Source organism: Sorex araneus, chromosome 5, assembly GCF_027595985.1.
Source record: "Sorex araneus isolate mSorAra2 chromosome 5, mSorAra2.pri, whole genome shotgun sequence".
Taxonomy (NCBI): domain Eukaryota; kingdom Metazoa; phylum Chordata; class Mammalia; order Eulipotyphla; family Soricidae; genus Sorex; species Sorex araneus.
The window spans coordinates 170,257,036-170,279,661 of record NC_073306.1 but is presented as its reverse complement, the minus strand read 5'-3'; the positions used below and the strand labels follow the sequence as shown (position 1 = coordinate 170,279,661).

The 22,626-nt window shown below is 37.2% G+C and overlaps 1 pseudogene; it reads right to left on the bottom strand.

Moving 5' to 3' along the window:
* Nucleotides 1–303: 303 nt before the first annotated feature.
* The window catches only part of LOC129405035 (uncharacterized), a 78,551-nt pseudogene continuing 56,228 nt past the window's right edge, over nt 304–22,626 (bottom strand).

The following is a 22,626-nucleotide window of genomic DNA, read 5'->3' as shown; positions in this document are numbered from 1 at the left end:
TAATGCTCTGACTCTAGTAAAATAAATTGAGACTAATAAATGTCTACTACTTATTTGAGAAGTATTTACATTCTGTAAAGTAGATGATAATAAATAATGAAGATTTTTTGAACTTGTTGAGAACTAATGAATTTTTTCTTTAAGAGAAAAATAGGATATATGTATTTAAATTATACCTTGTATGTTGTATTTTCTTCCATTCACAAAGCAAGTTCAAGAAGTAGGTATTTGTCTTTGTATCATACATCAGAAGGTTAAAGTTAGTGATTGACTGGATTACTATCTGAACTTCTCTCTATCCTACTAAAAGGAGAGGTTCTTTTGTCCATTAGCCTGAAACCAAGCAGAAAACAGAATAAATAGCTCACAGTGAAGGGCTAGTTCTGAATTGAATCATCATTATATATTGAACATCATTTTTTGGCATCAAACGTTTTGGACTAAATTTCACACAATTTTCCAGTAATGTTCAATTTACTCTTTGCAATAAAGTTGTCTGTTGATAATTTGTTTTGTTTTGAAGCGCCAGGGATTAAACTCAGGGTTTCATTCATGGAAGGTACTAGCTACCACTTGCATTCACTGCCAGTATGTCTGCAATCTGCTGAGAATTATTATCCCCTTTAAACAAATAACAAAACTGAGGCTCAGATAATTTGAAACACTTAAGAACTCTTCTATTTTTATGTAATAAATTTCAGAGTTGGAGTCCAGGTTCCATGGAGTTGCTCCTTGTATTTCATCACTGGGTTACTAAGGATGTAGTTGGGGAAATGCAAGGGTAGCATGAGGTGCCAACTGTGAGAAGCAGTCCCAGATTTAAAAGAGAGCAATATCATGGAGACAAATCTAGGTAAATTTCCTCTTTACCAATGTGAAGATTTTGCTCCTTTGAGCAATCAACGCTCAAAGATAATGAAAGATATAATGACGAAAAGTAGAGAGAGTATGGGGAATATTGTCTGCCACTGAGGCAGGGGGAGGGTGGGAAAGGGGGGGTATACCTGGGATATCGGTGGTGAGAAAGGTACATTGGTGGAGGGATGTGTGCTTGATCATTGTGAGAATGTAACCCAAACATGAAAGCTTGTAATGATCTCACGGTGATTCAATAAAATAAAAAAAAATTTAAAAAGTTAATGAAAGTTAATATCTCAACTTTAGATAATTTTTCCTTCTATAGGACTGGGACAATTAATTTAATGTTTGTGTCTCTTTAGCTGGAACAGAGTGTAGAGGCTTTCTTAGACTTCAATATTTAAAAGAATAACCCTCAGTACTTGATTAAAATAAGATTCCTGTGATCATGATGTATCACTTGTATCACTTGTCATCCCGTTGATCTTTGATTTGCTCGAGTGGGCGCAAGTAATGTGGCCATTTGTCCCAGTGGTGTGCTAATGCAGCCCAATGATATCTGCTTGCACCAGGCACAGGAAGAGCCTCAAATCGTTTATTCAGAGATTTGACCAAGAAATCTGACCATCTAGTTGGTGGGCGGCCACAAGGTCTTCTGACGTCCCGTGGAATCCAGTCGGTAACAGCTCTAGTCCAGTGGTCGTCTTTGAATCGCATATCGCATTACATGACTGGCCCATCTGATTTTTGATGCCTTGGCAAACGAGACAATGTCCCTGATTCTTGACCATCGATGTAGGTCAGAACTCCGGATTCCTTCTCTCACTTGAGTGAGACGTGATACTCCTAGCATAGCTCTTTCGATTCTCTTTGGGATACCCTAATAGCGTTCTCATCCTGTTTGTGTAGGGCCCAGGTCTCTGAGGCATATGTTAGTGCAGGAAGAATGGTGGAATCGAAAAGATGTGCCTGGAGTCAGAGGTTCTTCATTCTCTTCACCACTTCTTTGACACTCTTGAAGGGGTTCCTTGCTGCTCTCTTCCTCCTGCACAGTCTGGCACCAAGTCTTTACTCATGTTGAGTTCTCGACCTAGGTACACATAGTTGCTGCATTCGAAGATGTTCGTTCCATTGAGAGCAAATGGAGCTTCAGGGACTAGTTCGTTTTTCATGAACATCGTCTTGTTGAGATTCAGCTGCAATCCGACCTTTCCACACTCATGGTTGAAGTTGGCCAGCATTTGTGCCGCTTGGCAAATGTTTGGTGTTATGAGAACGATGTCATCAACAAAGCAGAGGTGGTGTAATTGCCGACCATCTATCTTCACTCCCATTCCTTCCCATTCTAGTTGTCGCATGATGTTCTTGAGGGCGGCACTGAAGAGTTTCGGTGAAATGGTATCACCCTGCCGAATCCCTCTCTTTACATCAATGATCACTTCCTTGTAGAATGGTGAGATCCTGGTGGTGAATCCACAATACAGCTCTCAGAGGATTTTGATATACTGCGTTTGAATGCCCTGTTTGGCCAGGGCTTCGATGACCGCCTCAGTCTCAACAGAATCGAAGGCCTTCTTTAAGTCGATGAACATTAGACAGAGCGGCATCTTGAACTCTTGAGAAACTTCAATGAGTCTGGTCACTGTGTGGATATGGTCTATCGTGCTGAATCCCTTTGGGAACCCGGCTTGCTCACATCCTTCATCTAGTGTTCTGCCTATTCTATTCAGGATGACACGAGTGAACAACTTGTAGACGACAGACAGCAGGCAGATTGGGCGATAGTTGCCAATGTCATGGATGTCTCCCTTCTTGTACAATAGAACGGTCCTACTGGTTTTCCACTAAGATGGAACCTTGTATTCAGACAGGTAGTGTGTGAAGAGTTGAGCCAGTGTATTGATGAGTATTGGCGGCTGATTATCAGGTGTTTGGGTCTGACCTTGTCCAGACCAGGTGCTGTACGCGTCTTTACCAACAAAATGGCGTGTTGGATTTCAGAAAGGAGAATATTGGGAATGACGTGTCCATCCTGCGGAATTTGGTATGTGGGCAGGTGGACATGGCTGTCAAAGAGATCCGAGTAGAAGTCGTGAATAATCCTCTCCATTGCCTTTCTGGAAGATGTGATAGATCCATCAGGACATCGGACGGCAGTCATCTTGGTCTTGTAGTTGGTGAAGGACAGGTGAGCGTTGCGAATACTTTTTCCGGCTTCTGCTGCACTGGCCAACACTACTGCTCTTCTCTCTTTGAGGTCTTTCTTTATCCCATCTCTGCACAGCTTTGTGACCTTGGACATTAGCTTGTGGTTACCTGAGGCTTGTGCCAAACCACGTTGACAAATGAGCTCGAGAGTTTCCGAAGACAGTCGTCTGTTTGTGGCTTTCTCACTCTTGGCATTCCTCACACAGTCATGGAGGTGCTGAACCAGTCGATGTATTCCTTGTCAATGTTGTCAAGGACACACCGTAAGACACTTAATACCCATTATTTCCGCACCATATTTGATAGGTTTAAATTTGGTGTGAACTATGGTAACAACTCTAAGGGCTATTGGAGGCCGCCCTAAAAGCCTTGTCCCTCTCGGAGAGCCCGACAAGCTACCGATAGTGTCCCACCCACAAGGCAGAGCCTAGCAAGCTACCCGTGGCCTATTTGGTATGCCAACACCAGTAACAACAATTGGCCTCATTCACCTGTCACCGAAAGAGATCATGATGTAGTGTTTAAAAATAATTCTGTGGCTCTAGAAAGACTTCCTCAAAAATATGGCAAAACCATGGGATTTTTATGATGACAAAGTTTGACCACATGAAAGTTGAGTAGTCTTGGATAAGTTCAAGGTTTCTAAGTCTAGGCAAATTATACAGAGAATGGAAATAATAGCAATATTGAACTAATCACTTTTAATGATTGAGGAAGAGCAACTAGGTAGGGCATTGGCATAATCATTGACATATAATAAGCCTTAACTAATGTGTGACTAAAAGAAGCTAATAACATTTATATAAATATTAGAAATATTTATGAGATTTATATATGTAATTTAACCTTAAATCATCTATTGCTACCCGTTCATATCTATAATTTCATGTGTATTAATTCTTTATCCCTCAAATTCTAAGAGAATTTTGTTCCTCTTCATTGCACATCTAATAAAATCATAAGAGATAGGTGAACACAACGAATGCCAGAACGATCTGCTGAAAGGAATTTTGATTTATTTTTGTACTTTTGTCAAAGATGTGGAAAAGACATTTGCAACCCCATGTCCCTTGTAGCACTATCCACAATAACCAAAATCTAGAAACAACCAAAGTATCGAAGAATAGGTGAACAGATAAAGAAAGTATGGTATACATTCTCTATGGAATATTACTTGGCCATAAAAAAGATAACGTCATGAAATTTGCTGCTACTTGAAGGGACCTGGAGAGTATCATGATGAGTCAACTTAGAGGGAGAGATGGTGACACAGAATGATGTCCCTCATATCCCTCATATGCAGGATATAAAGAAACATAAGGGTGGAATAATGAATACCCAAAGACAATGGAAACAAAGAAGCATGAGAATTAGTATTCAGCAGGAAACGTGTCACTTGAGGTACGGGGGATAGAATAGGGAGGAAGCAATGTCTATGGTGGAGGGACGTGGTGGTGCTGAAACGTGGTAAAGTGTTATGTATGCTCTATCAGCAACAGTACTGTAAACCACACTACAAGAATGTGTATATATCTAAAACAGAGCCTTTCACAGAAGCACACTGGTGCGTGGGAATAAAATGAGGTTGTGTGTGTGGGGGTAATGGTGGAAGGATGTGGACACTGGTGAATTGATAAGTGTTGAACATTTTATGCCTGAAACTAATTATGAATAACTTTATAACTTTCACGGTCTGTTCTGTTCCATTTAGCATGTATTCCTATTCTCACAAGTTCAGTGACTAGTGTAACGTTCTATGAAATCTTAAAGTTGATGGTTTGAGTCCTTAAACTTTATTCTTTCACAACGATTTTTGTTTTAAAGCTATTTCGTGTCCTTGGGACTGAAGGGATACTATGGCTGGGGAGGTGCTCAGCTTCCTCACAGCTGACCTGGGTTCGATTACCTGTACCACATATAGTCCCCCAAGTTCGAATGGGAGTGAGTCCTGAGCACAGGGCCAGGAATAATCCCCAAGAAGAGCTCATGTAAAATGAAACTCATATTATCTATATTTTCTCACAATAAAAAGTTTAAGCTGAAAAATAATAAAACTGTAAGGATTAAGGTTTGGTGCTAATATAAGGGAATTTATTAAGATATTCTCTATACTTTGAAGTATATTTGAATTTCATAAAATAAAGAATGTATCAGAATTAATTTTCAACTTCAAATCATGAGCAGGAGTTGAAAGACTTTGTACAGGAGTGCTATATGATAATGTTTTACACTGAACACTGGATTATTTGTGGGGAAAATATTATTGGGAATAAAAAGGGGATTTCAGATGGTAGAAGAATGTTACTGTGTTTATGGGAGTGTCAGTAACAATGAAGATGCATTTTAGAATATTTAGAACAGAGAATCATCATAACTGGTGATTGGATGATGTGATATTTCTGGCATGTGTTATGGAACAGATGGTAGAGGAACTTAGAGGATGGGGAAAATCAAAGGGAAAGGAGGTCAATGTAAGAGCTCCATGGAGAAGAGCTCATGTAAGATAGTCAATGAGTCTAGGAATATCAATAAGTGAGTCTAGAAACTATGTGTATCATATCTAGTGGAACTTTTTGGTGCCATGAGTGGAATAAGTTATTTGTAGGTCAATATTTTTTTTCTAAGTAAACAGATTTTATTTGGAGGTGTTTTGGAGGGAAGGAGGAAGAGAAAGTGAGAGAGTGGAGAGTAAGAGAGATAGAGTAACGTGCTAAAGAGAGAATGCAGGCTTCTCCAAGGGCGGAAAGAGCCCCTACACACATCCCAGTGTTAGATAGAAAAGCATGAAAGTCCACATCTCAAGAGGGGAGACGTGGGCCACACATGTGCTCAGGTACCACATGTGCTCAGCCACACTGGCGCAAGCAGCACACAAGCTCGGGCAGCATACGGGTGCCTTTAGGTCAATATTTTGACCAAAATGTATGTCACCTCTCTAAATCCATATGTTGAAACCCGAACTTACAAGGTTATGGCATTTGGAGGTAGAGACTTTGGAAGGAAATTGGATTTAGATTAGGTTCAGATGGATTTGTTGATATAAGGATGGAGGGGTAAGGAAATTTCTATGTGGTCACTTGTGTTTTCTTTGAAAATAAAATGATAATGATGATGATGATGATGATAATAATAATAATAAACTTCTGGCAGTTTATTGATAGGAAGAATTGCTTTTAAAGTGTTCTGTATGAGGGTGCTTAAGTGGTAGCACAGTGGGGAGGGAGGGCATTTGCCCTGCACACAGCCAAGCTGGGTTGAATCCCTGGCATCCCATAGGGTCCCTTGGGCCCCACCAAGGGTAATTCCTGAGTGCAGAGCCAGAAGTGACCCCTCAACATTGCTGGGTGTGAAAAGGAAAAAAAGGAGAAAAAACAAAGAATTAAAAAACAAAGTGTTCTGTATGAGATGTGGTATTCAACAGTGTTTGATATTAACCCTATGTGTTTTAGGCATCATCAGTGAAGCTTACAGTGTTCTTATGAGCACCCTAATCCCCTGAGTTTATCTTTAACCTTTCCTTTGTGCCTCACCTCTCATTGTTACACTTCCCAAGTCAGTCTTGGTTACTTATAAGTCAAAACTTCTGGTGGTACTGGATTTTGTATTTGTAGTAAATTACTTGCTTTTCTATTTCCCCTATAGCCTTTTCATATTTTACCAGAGAGCAATGTTCTTTGCTTAAGCATAGAAAGACTGTTACTGCTATGCTCCTAGTATTTGGAGTTGATTGACTCTGAAATATACCTGCCCCTGGGCATCTGTCAAAATTACTTGACTCAGGCTTTAGTTGCCATAGTTCCTAACATCCTCCAAGAGAGGGACACCACTGTGGACCTTGGATGGACCTGGGGTGAGTGGCACAGATAACCGGCATCAAAATAGGACATGCTAGAAAGCATAAAAACACAGTCTTCACAAAGTCCTTATGACTTAAAAGACAAGACCCTTATGGGGAAAGAAAAACTGAACTGGCCTGAGGACTTAGACTGGGATTTACAGTAAAACAAACAAACAAACAAACTTGCTTGCTCTCAGAGCCCAGAAAACTAAGTTTTGCAACCTATATCTCTACCTGTAATTATCCAAATAACTACAAGTATTAATAAGGAGTAAACTTAATTGTTTAATATGAACTAAAGGTAAGGAGAAAACAATACAGATGTCTCTCAGAGACAGAGTGTCTCCTTGAGTTAATGCCACCAAGAGAATTTTCTCTCTTTAAATGCTTTGCCTCTGTAAATGGTCAAGCACACCTACATGCAGTCCTATACAGTCCTATCCCCTCCAGATGTTCTGTAAGTATGCTAACAGCTCCGTGTCAAACAGACCTCACTGACTGTCAGTCAGTGGTCCCCATCTCTTTGTTCCTCTGCTGGGGAGTCCAGGGAGATCCATAGTTTGAACTCACAAGTAGGAAACATGTCATTCGAGAGGTCTGGAGGTTGATGCCTATGGTGGAAAGAAAAGTTCAACTGGGAGTAGGAGGTGATGCTGAAAGGTGGTAAAGAGTTGCATATGAAATCCCATCAAGCAGACAGTTGGGTGTGAGACCAATGGGATGGGAGGACATTGGTGGAGGGAAGTGGACACTGGTAAAAGGATTGTGTTGAAACATTGAATGCCTGCACCCAATTATGACTAACTTTGTAACTTCATAGTGACTAAAATAAATAAAATATGTTCTGTATACTGATTCATTTACTACTTACTATAACCTTAAAATGACTATTGTCTCCATTTTATCAGTAAGAGACCAAGGGACAGAACTTAAGAAATATTTGCTTGCAGTTATATTTACACAGATATAACCTGAATACAAAAAAAAACCCTGGAACCTGAATACAAACCCAGAAAATTTTGTCTTTGAACCCACAATCTTAACTATAAGCAATATTTTATTATTACGGCCATTCACTGATGATAAAAAGGCCATCGGAGAATGTAGCCATCTGAGGAGTGTAAAGGGCAGAATGAGTCAGCAGAAGCTGATTGGAAGGTACTGGTTGGAATAATGTGACAAAATCATAAGGGATGTGGATAGCTCAGTTGAGACTGAGAATTGCACATTGAAAGTGCTATCAATCAACTTAGCAATGGATCTCAGCAACTAGAATGCAGACACTGAGGACATAGACTGTTGGGTTATCTAAGGTTAGCACTTAGCAGGTGTAGCAGAAGGACAAAGAGACAATGGAGAGTTAGGATGCTGCAATATTCTGCAGAGAGAGAAGCTATGAGACATACATCTTGCTTATTTAAAAGATTTCTTACTTTATATTAGTTTTTGTCTCCCTTGATTTTTTTTTTCTGGCAAAACTATGCCAGAATAGAGCAAAGCTTTATGAGTCATGTAAGTTCAACACACTGCTAATCGAAAAATTAGTATATTCTAGCCTCTGCTATATCTAGGTATTTTGAATGAGGACTTCATTGTTCATTAATATCACCAGTAATATATTTTCTCTAGAATCAATTAATATAAGAATTAATAGCTTAACTCCTCCCTTACTCTTTACTACACCTCAATTAAATACATGGTATTGATTTCTTTTAGATTTCTTTTATGTGAGTTATGTCACTTCAGGTTAAAAATGTTTTTTATGTTACTTGTGGTTGCTCCAGATTAAAAATGTGTGTGCATGTGTGCATGTGTGCGTGTGTGCGTGTGTGCGTGTGTGCGTGTGTGCGTGTGTGTGTGTGTGTGTGTGTGTTCTGGGGGCCTACATCTGATAGTGCTCAGGGCATATTCCTGGCTTTGTATTCAAAATCACTCCCAGATGACTCAGAGGAACATATTTGATGACTGGATTGAACCAGATTGGCTGAGTGCAAGGCAAGTGCCCTCCACACTGTACTATCTCTTCAGCCACCAGATTTTAAAAAGTTAACATTCTCATATAATGAGTAGGACATAAACTTGCATCTTAGATTTTTGTTTCTGAGGAAAATTAAAAGTAAACTCAGGGGCCGGAGTGATAGTACAGTAGGTAGGACATTTGCCTTGCATGCGGTTGACCTGGGTTCATTCCTGGCATCCCATGTGGTCCTTTGAGCACTGTCAGGAGTAATTCCTGAGTACAGAGCAGGAGTAACCCCCGAACATCACCAACTGTGATCCAAAAACCAAATAAAAAAATTAGAAAAGTAAAGTCAATTAGATAATTATGCACCCATTCAGCAAAGATGTAAGTATTATTATTTTGGTAATTAGGTCCAAATAGTCCTCATGTTTGATTGATTAGATATTAGCAAACTATTACGACATTATGAAAATTTGGTAATTAGGCCCAAATAGTCCTCATGTTTGATTGATTAGATATTAGCAAACTATTAAGACATTACGAAAAACCTTAGTTCCATGATGATTATGATAGAAGTTGTGGACTGGATACTGGATCAGCAAATTTAATAAAAACTGCAGCAATGAAGTGAATCATTAGAAGTGATTTTACTTGAACTTAGAAATTGCAACATATGAACGTTAAATCCAAAAGGTACTACAAATTGTTGGAAATACAGAATCCTCTTACCTATTCAAAATCCACTAAGTCAGCAATTCAGGAAAAATTCTAGTGAATATATACATGTAATACAGCTTCAGAATTCTGGTCTAGGTCAACATAGGAGTGAAATATTCTGATGGGTTCAAAATCAAATAATGCAAATAGATGTTCTGAGACAACATTTAATGCTCTTTGTGCTTTGGGTCATATGTTAACTATATGTGAGCTCTGATCTTTTTTATAAGATCTAGTTTGAAAAAAATATGGAAATAAAGAGTAGGATCTTATTTAATTTTAGACTTGATTCAAAATTCTGAATCAAAATAACTATTTTCTCTGATCTTTGCTGTCATTCTATGACTTTCCTCATTCCTTCTGCAATTTTTCCTGCCCCTTAATGTTAATTCCCTGATTTGAAAAAACTAAAGTTTGTAAGCTTCAGCAGTCAATTATTTGTTGAGCAGAAAGAATTAATCAAAAAAACATTTAAAGTTGGCAGAAATCCCTTGGTTTAAGAAATTCTTCAAGTCATCAAATGGGGTCTGAATATTGGAGATGGTTGAATTAATGTCTTTAACTTTTATGTTAGGCATGTTTGAGTCAAAGAAGTGAAACTGAGTCATTAGTTTGTTTTTTTCTAGTGTAATGAAGGATCATGGTATTTGTCCTGTTTGTGTCTTCCAAACAGGCCATCTTGATGCTCTTATTACTGCTTCTGAGATTTTTCTTCACTGTTTTATTTTTTCAGAAACATAAAATGATAAGGTAAATTATAGAAAGGCAGTGCTATTTAATATATAGAATGACAATCAAGCCAAGGTGTTCTGATCAGTGATTTTTATTGAGATCACTTTTCTTTCTGTGCTTTCTTCTTGGAAGAAAGATAATGAATGAGAGGCCTGCGCCCCAGGGCAGACAATGGAAGGCCTTCAAACAGGCAGGCAAAGGCAGTTTCTATCTCTTCCTGCATGATTTCCTTCTTGTCTTCAGGATTTAGGTAGATGCTTTTAGATAGACAATGCCCTTTAGAGAAAACGAGAGAATGCTTTATTGCTCAATTATTCTGGATATTAAAGCTATTTGTCAGTTGTCATGGTTTTGAATTAATGTTAGACATTTAGAGAATGACTTAAAGCTAGGTGCAAAGTGAATATAAAAATAAATAGAACGTTCATATCACTGACCTAGCAAGGACAAATCCTCCACTCTAATAATAGCAATGCTTCTTGAGGGCCATAACATGCTTTATCTCATTTACTACTCCATGAATCCATATGAGCATGTAGTTTTATAAATACCCCATTTCAGATGAAGAAATTGGGATCAGAGAGAGTAACCTCAAGGTCACATAGTAGGTGACCAATGACATAGTTGGGATCAAATCCTCACAGTCCATCTTTTTCCCCTAGAGCATACAGTTCCAAGAGACTGAAAATGAAGGCAGTGGTGAATTTTCTATCCTTCGGATTCATATCCTTCCATAACCCTTTAATATAGTAAGTAAAGTTTCAAATCCACATTCCTCTCAATAACCAAATAAATTTTGAGATGTATTCGCAATTATGAACAGGAGTGTTCTCTTTCTGATGACGCACTGACAATATATTGATCTGGTATGAAAAGTCCTTAAAAGCGACTTCTAATGCTTCTCTATCTTAAAATAAAACTCATAAAACTAAGGAACTGTAGAGATGGTACAGTGGGAAGGGCGCTGGCCTTGCACTAGGCCAACCTGGGTCTGAAACCCAGTACTCCATACGGTCCCTGGAGCCTGCCAGGAGTGACCCCTGAATGCAGAGCCAGGAGTCAGCCCTAAACATTAAGTGATGTGGCCCCAAGCCCCCAAAATAAAGTAAAATACAATCATTAAACTGAAAAAAAAGGAAAGGACTCCTTATTGACGTGCCCTTTCTTTTAATTCTCTCTAGAGGCCTTGCTGCATCAGCTTTTTTCACCTATAAAATCCGCAAGCTGTTTATTATTTTGGCATATCAGGCATCTGAGTTAATTGACAAAACCACCCCCACTCCCCGCTTTTTTTTTGGTGAGATCTTGCTTCAGAAATTATTCTATTTCTACCCAATCCTTATCTTCATCTTTTACCTAGTCATACTTATCAAAGACATTCAAGTTTTTAACATGTCATATCTGTCTGATCCTAAACAATGATAGTAATGAACCATCCATATATTCTTCAGCTATCGTCCTTCCCCTTTGTAGTGAGGCATTTCAGAAGAGTTGTTAGAAAGTTATAATGTTGATTCTTTGCCACCTCAATCTCTCCCCACTACCTTACCAAACTTGCATTTTCCCTCTTCAGATTTATTTGGAAAAATATTTATGATCAGCCCAGACAAAGAGAAGGATTTTCTATGACTGGTGTCTTCCATGAGAAACGTTCTTCCCTTTAAAAAATGATACATGCTTGTTCCTGGGCTTCCTCCACTGCCAGTAACTGCTTGCACATTCTCCTCTTCTGCCTGCTTCTTGTGACCCTAAACCCCCCTCTCCTTCACCTCCCCTCCCCCAATCTCCGCTCCTGCTTTCCCCCCCCTGCTCCCCAGCATTGCTCAGGGCTCCATTATCGTCTTTCACCTTTAAAAGAAAAATCTTACTTATACTTCTGGCTTCAATTATAATCTACATGCCAATAATATCAGTAGCAAGAGCATTTGTTAAATAATTACAGTATATGTCAAGATCTATACTGCTGAGTGCTCTATGTGATATATTTAGTTCAGTCCTCTTAACAGATCTTAAATATTTAACATTACCCTGCACTTTTTCCTAAATTCTAGAATTATCTACACTTATGATGGAAATGTATGCATGTACCTCCAAAGCTCAACACGGAATTTTTCTTCCCACTCTACCCCTCTCTGCTTTCTCCCAAATTCTAGAATTATCTACATTTATGATGGAAATGTATGCATGTAGCTCCAATGCTCAACATGGAATTTTTCTTCCTCCCTGCTCTACTTGATCCAAAATCTGCTGTTTCAACATTTCTCCCTAACCCAGTTTACTATATCACCAACCATTAAGTGTTCAAGCTAGACTCAAACTTTTTTTGATTCTCGTGTCTGTCTAATCACTAAGTACAATAAGTTTTCTCCCAAACATATATCTAATATTCCACTTTTCTTCATTTCCATTACCTTCAATCTTTTCTAGAGTGTCTCAGTCTCAGCACTGCTGTCATGTTGAATGAGATGATTCTTGGTTCCTGGTGGTTGTTCTGTACAGTGTAGATATTTTAGTAGCATCCCTGTCCTCGACAACTAACTATCCAAAACAACACCTTCTCCCTAGAGTTGTGATAAACAGACTTACCCAAGCATTCTGACATGTTCACATGTTCATTGCTTCACATGTGTGACAAGAATTAATATCCCTTTGGTATTAATCTCAGTCAATATTATTTCTAATTTTATTTAATACAACATAATTAATTTGTTTTACATGCCAAAAGATATGAATCTGATTTTGTAGCATAACATCTTCAAAACATCATTCAACTTCTGCGTGCCTTTAAGATAATATTCAAATTTTCCCAGTTTCAAACACTTTCCCAGCTTTTTTTTTATAGCTTTAATGAGGGGTACTTTACATGCAAAAGACTAGACCCATCCAATGCATATGATCGATTAATTTAGACATGTATATCTGTAAAACCATCACAATCAAGGTTAAAAACTTATTTATATCTCCAGAAATTTCATTGTGCCTTCACATTCTTTATTTTGTTAAGCACACTTAGCATTTTCTCTCAATTTTGCATAGCATTTTCTCTTAATTTTACAAAAGGATACACACAAATAGATAATGATGGATGAAAACAAACCCTTATACTCTGGTAAAGAATGTGATTAGCAGGATGGGTCTGGAAGAGAAGGTTTCTATGGACAGTGGTGAAGATGTGTTGGCACTTTGGTAGTGGTTAGTGTAGTAAAACTAATTTACACTGCTGTAAACCAATGTTCTTTGAATTAAAAATTTTTTACACAAAATATTGTTAACCACAGACACTGTGTTATACAGTTCTCTAGGAAGAATTCATCTTGTACTGCTGAAACTTTATACCCCTTAAATAACTTTCCATTTTCTTGTATCCCTAATATTTGCAATCATCATGAGAGACTCTGTTTCCATTAGTTTGAGTATTTTAGGTAAAATGCACCAAGACTCATGAATTGTCTGTCCGTTAGTATCTGATTTATTTTACATAATGTCCTCTGAGTTATCCATATTATTACCAATAATAGAATTATTTTTATCTTTTTTTTCAAATTTTGCTTGTTGGGTCACACCCAGCATTGCACAGGGGTTACTCCTGGCTCTTGCTCTCTTGGCGGTACTCAGGTGACCATATCATATGGGATTCTGGGAATCGAACCTGTGTCGGACACGTGCAAGGCAAACGCCCTACCTGCTGTGCTATTACTCCAGTCCCCATGGAGTTTTATCTTGGAGCTGCATCCAGTAGTGCTCGGGAGCTGCCCCCAGAGCTGCGTTGCTCTTGGACATGTTGGGCTGGGGGGTGGGATGAACACCATGAACACTCTCCATTGCTGCAGGTAGAGCATTTGCTCTAGCGTTCGATCCACCTTCCCAGCCCCTGCATGTCCATTCGTATAAAGACTAAATAGTATTAATTGCATCTATGTGTCAATTTTTAGACTCATTCATTGGTGAGCACTTATTTTATTTCCATACCTAAGGGTGTTTTTTAATTTTTGTATTCTAGAAATATTTCTGTATTTCAAACATATTCTAAGCATGTTTGACATTTCTGTACCATATTGTGAGTAATGCTGCAAAAAAACATGGGAATGTAGATATCACTTTGAGACAGTACTTTTATTTCCTTTGGATATATACCCAGAGATGGGATTACTGGATCAGATGGTGGTACTATTTTTAATTTCTTCAGAAATCTCCATACTGTTTTATATAACAGCTGTACCATTTACATTACACAGAGTGTAAGAGAGTTCCAGTTTCCACATTCTTGCCAAACCTTTTTAGTCTTTTCCCCTCCAGAGACTAGCCATCCTAAAAGGTGTGAAATAATATTCTATTGTGGTTTTGATTTGCATTTCCTACTTACTTCATTAGTGATGCTGAGCTCCTTTTCATATGCCTGCTGGTCATGTTCTTTGTCCATTTTTTAAATCGAGTTATATATGTTTTGTTGTTTGATGGTTTTTGATATTTTGCCATCGACCTATAGGAATTTCTTAAATATTTTGAATGTATTTCTCTTATTATATACGTTCTGCAAGTATCTTCTCTTTCTTATGGGCACTTTCCCACAATAACCCCAATAGAATTGGTACCTTTGACCTCCATCCTGAGGGAGCTGCAGCAGAGAATGAGACAAACTTATAAGGAGACAAACACATGTGAGCTGTTGAAGCTTTAGGGTAACCTGGGTAGCCATGAATGAGCACACAGGTTGGCCATTTATTCAGCACAATATGTGAGTTATTATTTAAATGAACAGAGACATTAAGAACAATTAGTAAGCACGTCAGAATTCAATGGGCACATTAAGAGCAGAGACTGGGGCATTTACGTAAATAATCAGCAGGCACCCATAAAGTATAGAGGAAAGAGAGCTGTGAGAATTTCCTATTCTGATTTTGCCTGTGTTGCCCTCTCTCTAAAAGACCAGAAACTGTTCTTCTATTGGATTCTCCCCTCCTAATCTTGAGATTGGGCTCTTGTTAGAGGGATGATCTCCCACATTTTCTATAGGTTCCTTTTTGTGTTGATTATGTCCTTTGTTGCAGATATGCTGCACATCCTTAAGTTAATGAGATGCATGTCCTTGTTCATATAATCATTTTTGTTTTCCCGAAGTCAGTAGACACCCAGATGAAATGTCAGATGCTGTTTGTTTTAAGTGTCCTTTGGTGATTACTTCCCTCAGAAATAGTCATGACAAGAAGGTTTTTGGAATAGTCTTGAGTATCAGAGCAAAGACGAGAACAGTGATAATGGAAATAATAAAGTTATAAAGAGGAAGAATGAGCCTTGGAGAATTTTCCTGTTGCAACCATTTCATAGAACTTCTCCCACAGAAATTTAGCACCTTATTGCATGGAAGCAAAGAACTCATTGTTTCCAAATGCTGACAGGCCCACAACTGAACTAGAAACCCAGTGAACATTGATGACTCCTTTTCTTGGTAAATGGACCACAAAAATATAATCATTCATGAAAGAACTGATTTTATTTATGTGATGGTCCTACTAGACAGTTTTATTTTTTTAAAAAAACAGAATTAGAAATACTCCCTTATTTTAAAAAAATTCACTGAAAGACTGGAAGTTGAGGTAAGGTGGAGCAGGCGAAATTAATGATGCAGAGACACATTCAGAGAGGAAGAAGTGGGAAAATTATGCAGGGGGCATATGGGCTTTTTTTGGCAGAGTCTGGCAAGCTGCCCGTGGCGTATTCGATATGCCAAAAACAGTAACAACAGGTCTCACTTGGAGACATTACTGGTGCCCGCTCGCGAAAATAGATAAACAATGGGATGACAGCGACAGTGACAGTGATATATGGGCTTTGATAACATAGCCAGTCAACTTCCCCCCATTTTCCAAGCATCAGACCCACCTTATATTTGGGAACAATAGAAATCAGACTCTGTTTAGGTGCATGGAAACGAATGCCTGAATGCAATACATCAGACAGCAGAGGCTGCTTTTTTTGGAGCAATACTGATTTATTTCAGAAATGTTGAGCCCAGGGGAAACCCATAATTTTCTATGGGAGAGATTTTGCAATCATCTTTAAACTTTTAGATGCTAATTCCTATCTTATTTCTATAACCACCCGCTCTAGAGCATGTTTAGTGAAAATACAAGATGATGGCTGTCATATCTCAAGTGAGCTCAATTTTATCTACACTGGAAATCGCTGTGAAATAATCTCTAATTATAAAGCTGGGAAACAACATCTTAGCTCATGTGATTGAAGGAGTAGGCCCTCAGTGCTTGCCACTAGAGCTGTCCTGAAAATTACTCACATCTGCTAAAGGGGGAAAAGATCGAGTTTCTGTGTCAGGGTTTAAAATTTTTAAATATTTTGCAGTCATGATGAAATCTGGCCCGAAGATTTATTTTCTTTTGTCAGACATTCAAAACATCTAATTTTGCAAAAAATAGCTCCAATTTGTACAACTGCATATGGAGAAATTTATATCCTGTTCCATACTTAATTTTGCAAATACTAAATGAATGCAATGTGCCAGGTGTTATATTAAATCCCTCATGTTATTTTCCTTGTGTTTATTTTGTGACCAAGATAATGCTAAAGTGACAAAGACTCTCCCTGGGATCACCTCAACTAAGAAATGTCCAAAAGATTAAAAAATATGCTTCATACCTTCAGAAAAAAACATAAGAGCAGATAAAGGAAAGATTATAAAATTTTTATTTTGTCTTTTTGGGTCACACCTGGCAATGTTCAGGGGTTACACCTGGCTCTGCACTCAGGAATTACTCCTGACCATATGGGGTGCCACAGATAGAATCCGGCTGGCCACGTTCAAGGCAAATGCCCTACCTGATGTACTGTTGCTCCAACTTTTAATAAAATGTTTTTATTAGATGGAGAGGTAAGGTTTTTATGAATTGTTAATATGGTAATATTAATGATCTGTGTAAGATTAAACACAAACTTTTTAATTCTAAATAAAATTGTTAATCTATGTATGCTATACATGATCATGTATTATCAGGAAGACTTCTATCTACATCTGAATTAACAAACTCATTCCTTACATTTTTCTTCTTTCTTCTTTCTCAACTCAATCAAAAATTTCAAGGTTGTAATTAATGGAAGCAAAAATAGCCAAACAAAAACTAAAAAAAAAAAAGAGAGAGACTTCCTGGAAAATGTCAAAAATAAAAGTACAATGTAATATTTTATAGTCCTTTAAAATACTATTTCTGGGGGACTAGAGACATAGTCCAGTGGATAGAGCACTTACCTTGGATACCACCAACCTGGGGTCGATCCTAGTACCCCGTATAGTTCCCAGAGCCCACCAGAAATGATCTCTAAGTGCAGATCCAGTAGTAAACCCTAGACACTGATGAATTTGGTCCAAAAATATTTCTCATATTTCGAAATCTGTATTTTCTCACAAATTTTTGACACCATTCATGAAAATAATTATTTTCTAAAGGCATCACTTCACCACCTCCAAACTGAAGGGCAAAGCTCACCTACAACCATGCAGACAATTCTGTGTAGACTGATTGTCTCTGTCATTCAAAATGCATAAAATTTTGTCCTGGGATTTATATTAAACTTGCCCTATTGCACTTATCTTAAACCAATGGTCATATTTCTCTTTTGTTTAGTGATTCACTTTATGAAAAGATTGCCATAGTGCAACATTCCCATTCAGGTTTATAAAATATGCTGACTGTAAACTTCAAAATTCTGAAACCATTTTAGGTCTCCTATAAAATGAATTTGATCACACTTACTTCTCTGTGGTAGAAAATTAACCAAATGAACTCAGAAGGTTTTATTTTAGTTTTGAACAGCGATAATAGGCATTGATAGGACATTGGTTAGTAACAAGAAGTCAAAATAGGCAGAGTTGATGAAGGAAAATCAAACCACAACTAAAAACAAAAAAATCCTATCATAAAACATGCTTTTCTATTTTGTTTTTCAGGTATATCTTTAAAGCTGTTTCGAATAGCCAAAAAGTACATGAAAAATGCTCTATATCACTAATCATAAGGAATATGCAAATCAGACAGCAATGACATATCATCTCATGACATAGAGAATGACACACATCAAAAAGAACAACTAGTGCTGGCATGGATGTGGGGAGAGAAAGGGACTCTCATTCATTGTTGGTGGGAATGCAGACTGGTCCAGTCTTTTTGGAAAACAATATGGACATTCATCAAAAATACTAGAAACTGAGCTCCCATACAACCCAGCAATGCCACTTCTGGGAATATATCCCAGGGGTCCTAGAACTCACAGCAGAAATGCCTTCCGCACTTTTATGTTCATTGCAGCACATCTACAATAGCCAGAATCTGGAAATAATTCGAGTACCCTAGAACAAATGACTGGATTAAGAAACTATGGTTTATCTACACAATGGATTAATACACAGCATCAGAAAAAATGAAGTCATGGAATTCGCTTATAAATGGATGCATATGGAGAGTGCCATGCTGGGTGAAATGAGCCAGAATTGAGAGGAATAAAGATAGAATGACTATGCTCATTTGGAGAACGGGCACTGGTTGAGGGATGTGTTTGTGAACATTGTATGAGGAAAAAAAAAAGTTCTAACATGTGTGAATCTGTATCTGTAGCCTCATGGTGATTCACTAATTAAAGAATAAAATTTAAAAAATAAAAATAAATAAAAAGTAAAAGAGGGGAACTGAAAAGATAATACAAGGTAGGCACTTGCCTTGCACGCCACTGATCCAGGTTCAGTCCCTGGAACAACCTATGGTTTTCAGAGCCCTTCCAAAGAGGCATCGCTGAGCACTGTTGGTGTGGCCAGAAGGAGAGAGAGTAAAATAGATTATGTGCAGTAATACAAAAATTATTGTTACAAAATTTCCAACATTTTTTCTCATCACCCTCCAATCAAAATGAAGAGAGGGGAAGTGGAGATAATAAAATGTATCAGATTTAATGAAGAAAATCCAATGAAAACAAAGAAAGAAAGAAGGTGTGTTATGTGTAAATTTAATGTCTAAAAATAGATTTGTATATTCATCAATTATAAAAAAATATAATCTAAAAAATAGTATGAGACTAATATCCATGGACAGCAGAAATAGGGGGCAGGATGATTGGTCCAAGTTGGAAGCCTGCCTCAAGTGCTGAGAGAGAAGGCAGTTGGAAGAGAGAAGTGACTGCTATGACAATGAGAGTTGGACATGATCACTCTGGGTGAGAACTGAGTGCTGACAGTAAGTAAAGGAACAAATATAATAAGTTCTCAGTACCTGTATTGAAAACCACAATGCCCCAAAGAAGAGAGAGAAAGAAGAAAAGTGCCTGCCAAAACCTACCTACCCATAGAGGAGGTAGGCTCAAGGAGGGAGGGGGTGGTGGCAGGAGGAAAACTGGGGACATTGGTAGCGGGAAATGCACTCTGGTGGAGTGATAGGTGTTGAAGCATTTATAACTGAAACCCAACCATGAGCAACTTTGTAACTGTATTTCACAGTGGTTAAATAAAAAAATATTTTAAAAAAGTGTTAAATCAATCCATCAATAATTCAATTAAACACTTGTTATTCTGTCCACTGATGAATCACTTTGATTTTATCTGAAATACACTGGATTCTATTCACTTTTAATATCTCTTCAAAAAAAAGGGTCAAGATCTTTTGTACTAAGAAAATTCTATGACTAGAACTTGATGAATTTTGTGAATTTCTTGATGAAAAATTATTGTCTTTCATTGTAATTTAGTGTTCTTTGGTTTAAAAGGTTGCCTATTACCTACAGTTTTTGAACTAAATACTATATAATTCTAAAATGATGTATTTACTAGTCTGTGAGGGTGCATCCAAGGATTAAAAATATGTTTTTTGTTATCATTCCAGTGCAGACTGTCTTTAAGGAGCTACCTTTACTGATAACCAAATTCCAATGTATATTTTCATGGAGCTGCATAGTCAGAAATGTGTTTCATCATCTGTCTACCATTTCAACTTATTTTTTTCATATAAACTCTAGGCTATGCAACTGTAAAACAATTAATTATAGACACATATTTATTGAAAATGACAGGTTCTGAAACATATTTTGTCAAGTTGACTGTTGCATGAAAAATGAAGATTGAAAATAATTTTAAAGCTCTAGTATCTAATAAAAAATGTCCATCCTTTTCACTTAGAAAAGCAGATCTTTAAACATTCTAAGACAGGGATGCTATGGTATTTTCAAATGCCGATCAGTCAAAGATTTATTCAGTACCCTATGTATGCATGTTTACTAAATTCTAATATTTTCCGCTAACTAGGAATAAAAACCATTTGACTTCTTTATCATAATCACTTAGACTTTGTCGTTTTGGGTGTTTTATAGATAACCAATGTAAGACTAGAAGTTAGGTCTTTCAGCTCTCAACTTACTTGATGTATGTCAATATTGTTATTGTTTTATTTGCTCCATGTCCAAATCAGGTTTGTGAACCAGTTTTGCCACCTGAAACTTTTTAGTAATACTTAAAAATCATAAACCTAGTAAGAGTTAAAACAAAATATATAAAATAAACTCATATAACTCAGGAGTAAGAAAATATTCTATGCATTTTAAAGTGGTAGAGGAACTATGTACTTTTATTCAAAGAAAACATATCAATTACTAACAGGTTTCAGCAAAAGTGCTCTTAGCAACACTAATTATTAGAGAAATGCCAATCAAAACTGATATAACCTTACATCTGTTCAAACAGGTATTATAAAGAAGATGAGAGGTGCAACTTTTTGTTTGATTTGCTAAGTGTATAGTAAGAATAAGAATTACTATGTTTGCAATGAAAAATAAATTAAAAATATGGTAAAAATGTTGACAATTTCTTGAAGAAAAAGAGCATCATTATACAGTGTAGTGGGAGTACAAATTGGTTTAGTTAGCACCTACCAACTGAATGGAGGTTACTAAAAATTAAATATCCACATGATTCAACAATTCTTCTTTGAATATGTATTCCATGGAAATAAAATGAAACAATTATATGCACTACTGTTCATTGCAGCATTAGTTACAGTGCAAATGCATAGAAACTACATATCCATCAGTGGATTAATAGATAAGGAGACTTTATAACCTATGCATGCATATATGTACATGTAATGAAATATTATTTATCCATGAGAAAGAAGAAAACACTTTTGTTTTTGACAATGTGGATATTCCTTCAGTGCATTATAATAAGTGAAATAATTCAGAGAGAGAAAGACAAAAAGCTTCTAGTCTCAATTTATATGTGAAACCTAAGTAAGTAAAAAGGAAAATGAGAGTAGAATGGTATTTTCTATGAGATGAAGTGGGTTGAGGGAAATGGAAGATGCTGGGGTGGTCAAAGGTATGAGCTTCCAGTTATGAGATGAATAAGATCTGAGACTCTATAGCTCAACATAGTGACTGTAGTAAATAATACCTCTATACTCTACTTCTGACTTGTTAAGTGACTAAATTGAAAATGTTCTCATTATACATGCACACAATATTGTGTCAGGAGGTAAAGGTGTTAACTAGTGCTACCACGTAAATTTTTTACCATCAATATATGTATCAATCTCCACTTTGTACACCTTAAACAGTATTAGATGTGAAGTCACTCTCACTGTCACCCCGTTGCTCATCGATTTGTTCGAGCGGGCACCAGTAACGTCTCTCATTGAGAGACTTATTGTTACTGTTTTTGGCATATCCAATACGCATGGGTAGCTTGCCAGGCTCTGCTGTGTGGGCTCCATACTCTCAGTAGCTTGCCGGGCTCTCCGAGAGGGGCGGAGGAATCAAACTTGGGTCGGCCGCGTGTAAGGTGAACACCCAACCTCTGTGCTATCGCTCCAGCCCAGATGTGAAGTATATCTCAATAATAGAAAAAAAATTTAAAGTAGTACTATATCTTAGTCTGTGGTCTAGATCTATATGTACATTTTATCACACTCCCCAGGTCATTCATAACTTTGAGAAGTCTAATGCATATTATACCAGAAAACCAGAGATATAAATTATCATTTTGATGCTAGAGGAAAGAGCTATTAAATTTATTTTAATAGCCCTTTTTATAAAAAAATTAATAGCTCTTTTTAATTAAAAATATCATAAATTATTACATGATTTAAAAAACTGAATAAAGATAAAATTATTTATTGTTATCCTCTACTGGTTTATAAAAAGATGGACATTTTACTTGTGTTTGTTGGTAAGCAGCATTTACATGACAACAAAATTACTCATGGTTAAGAAATATAACACAAGATATTTATGCATAATGCAAATTCATTGGCTTAGATTATCCTTA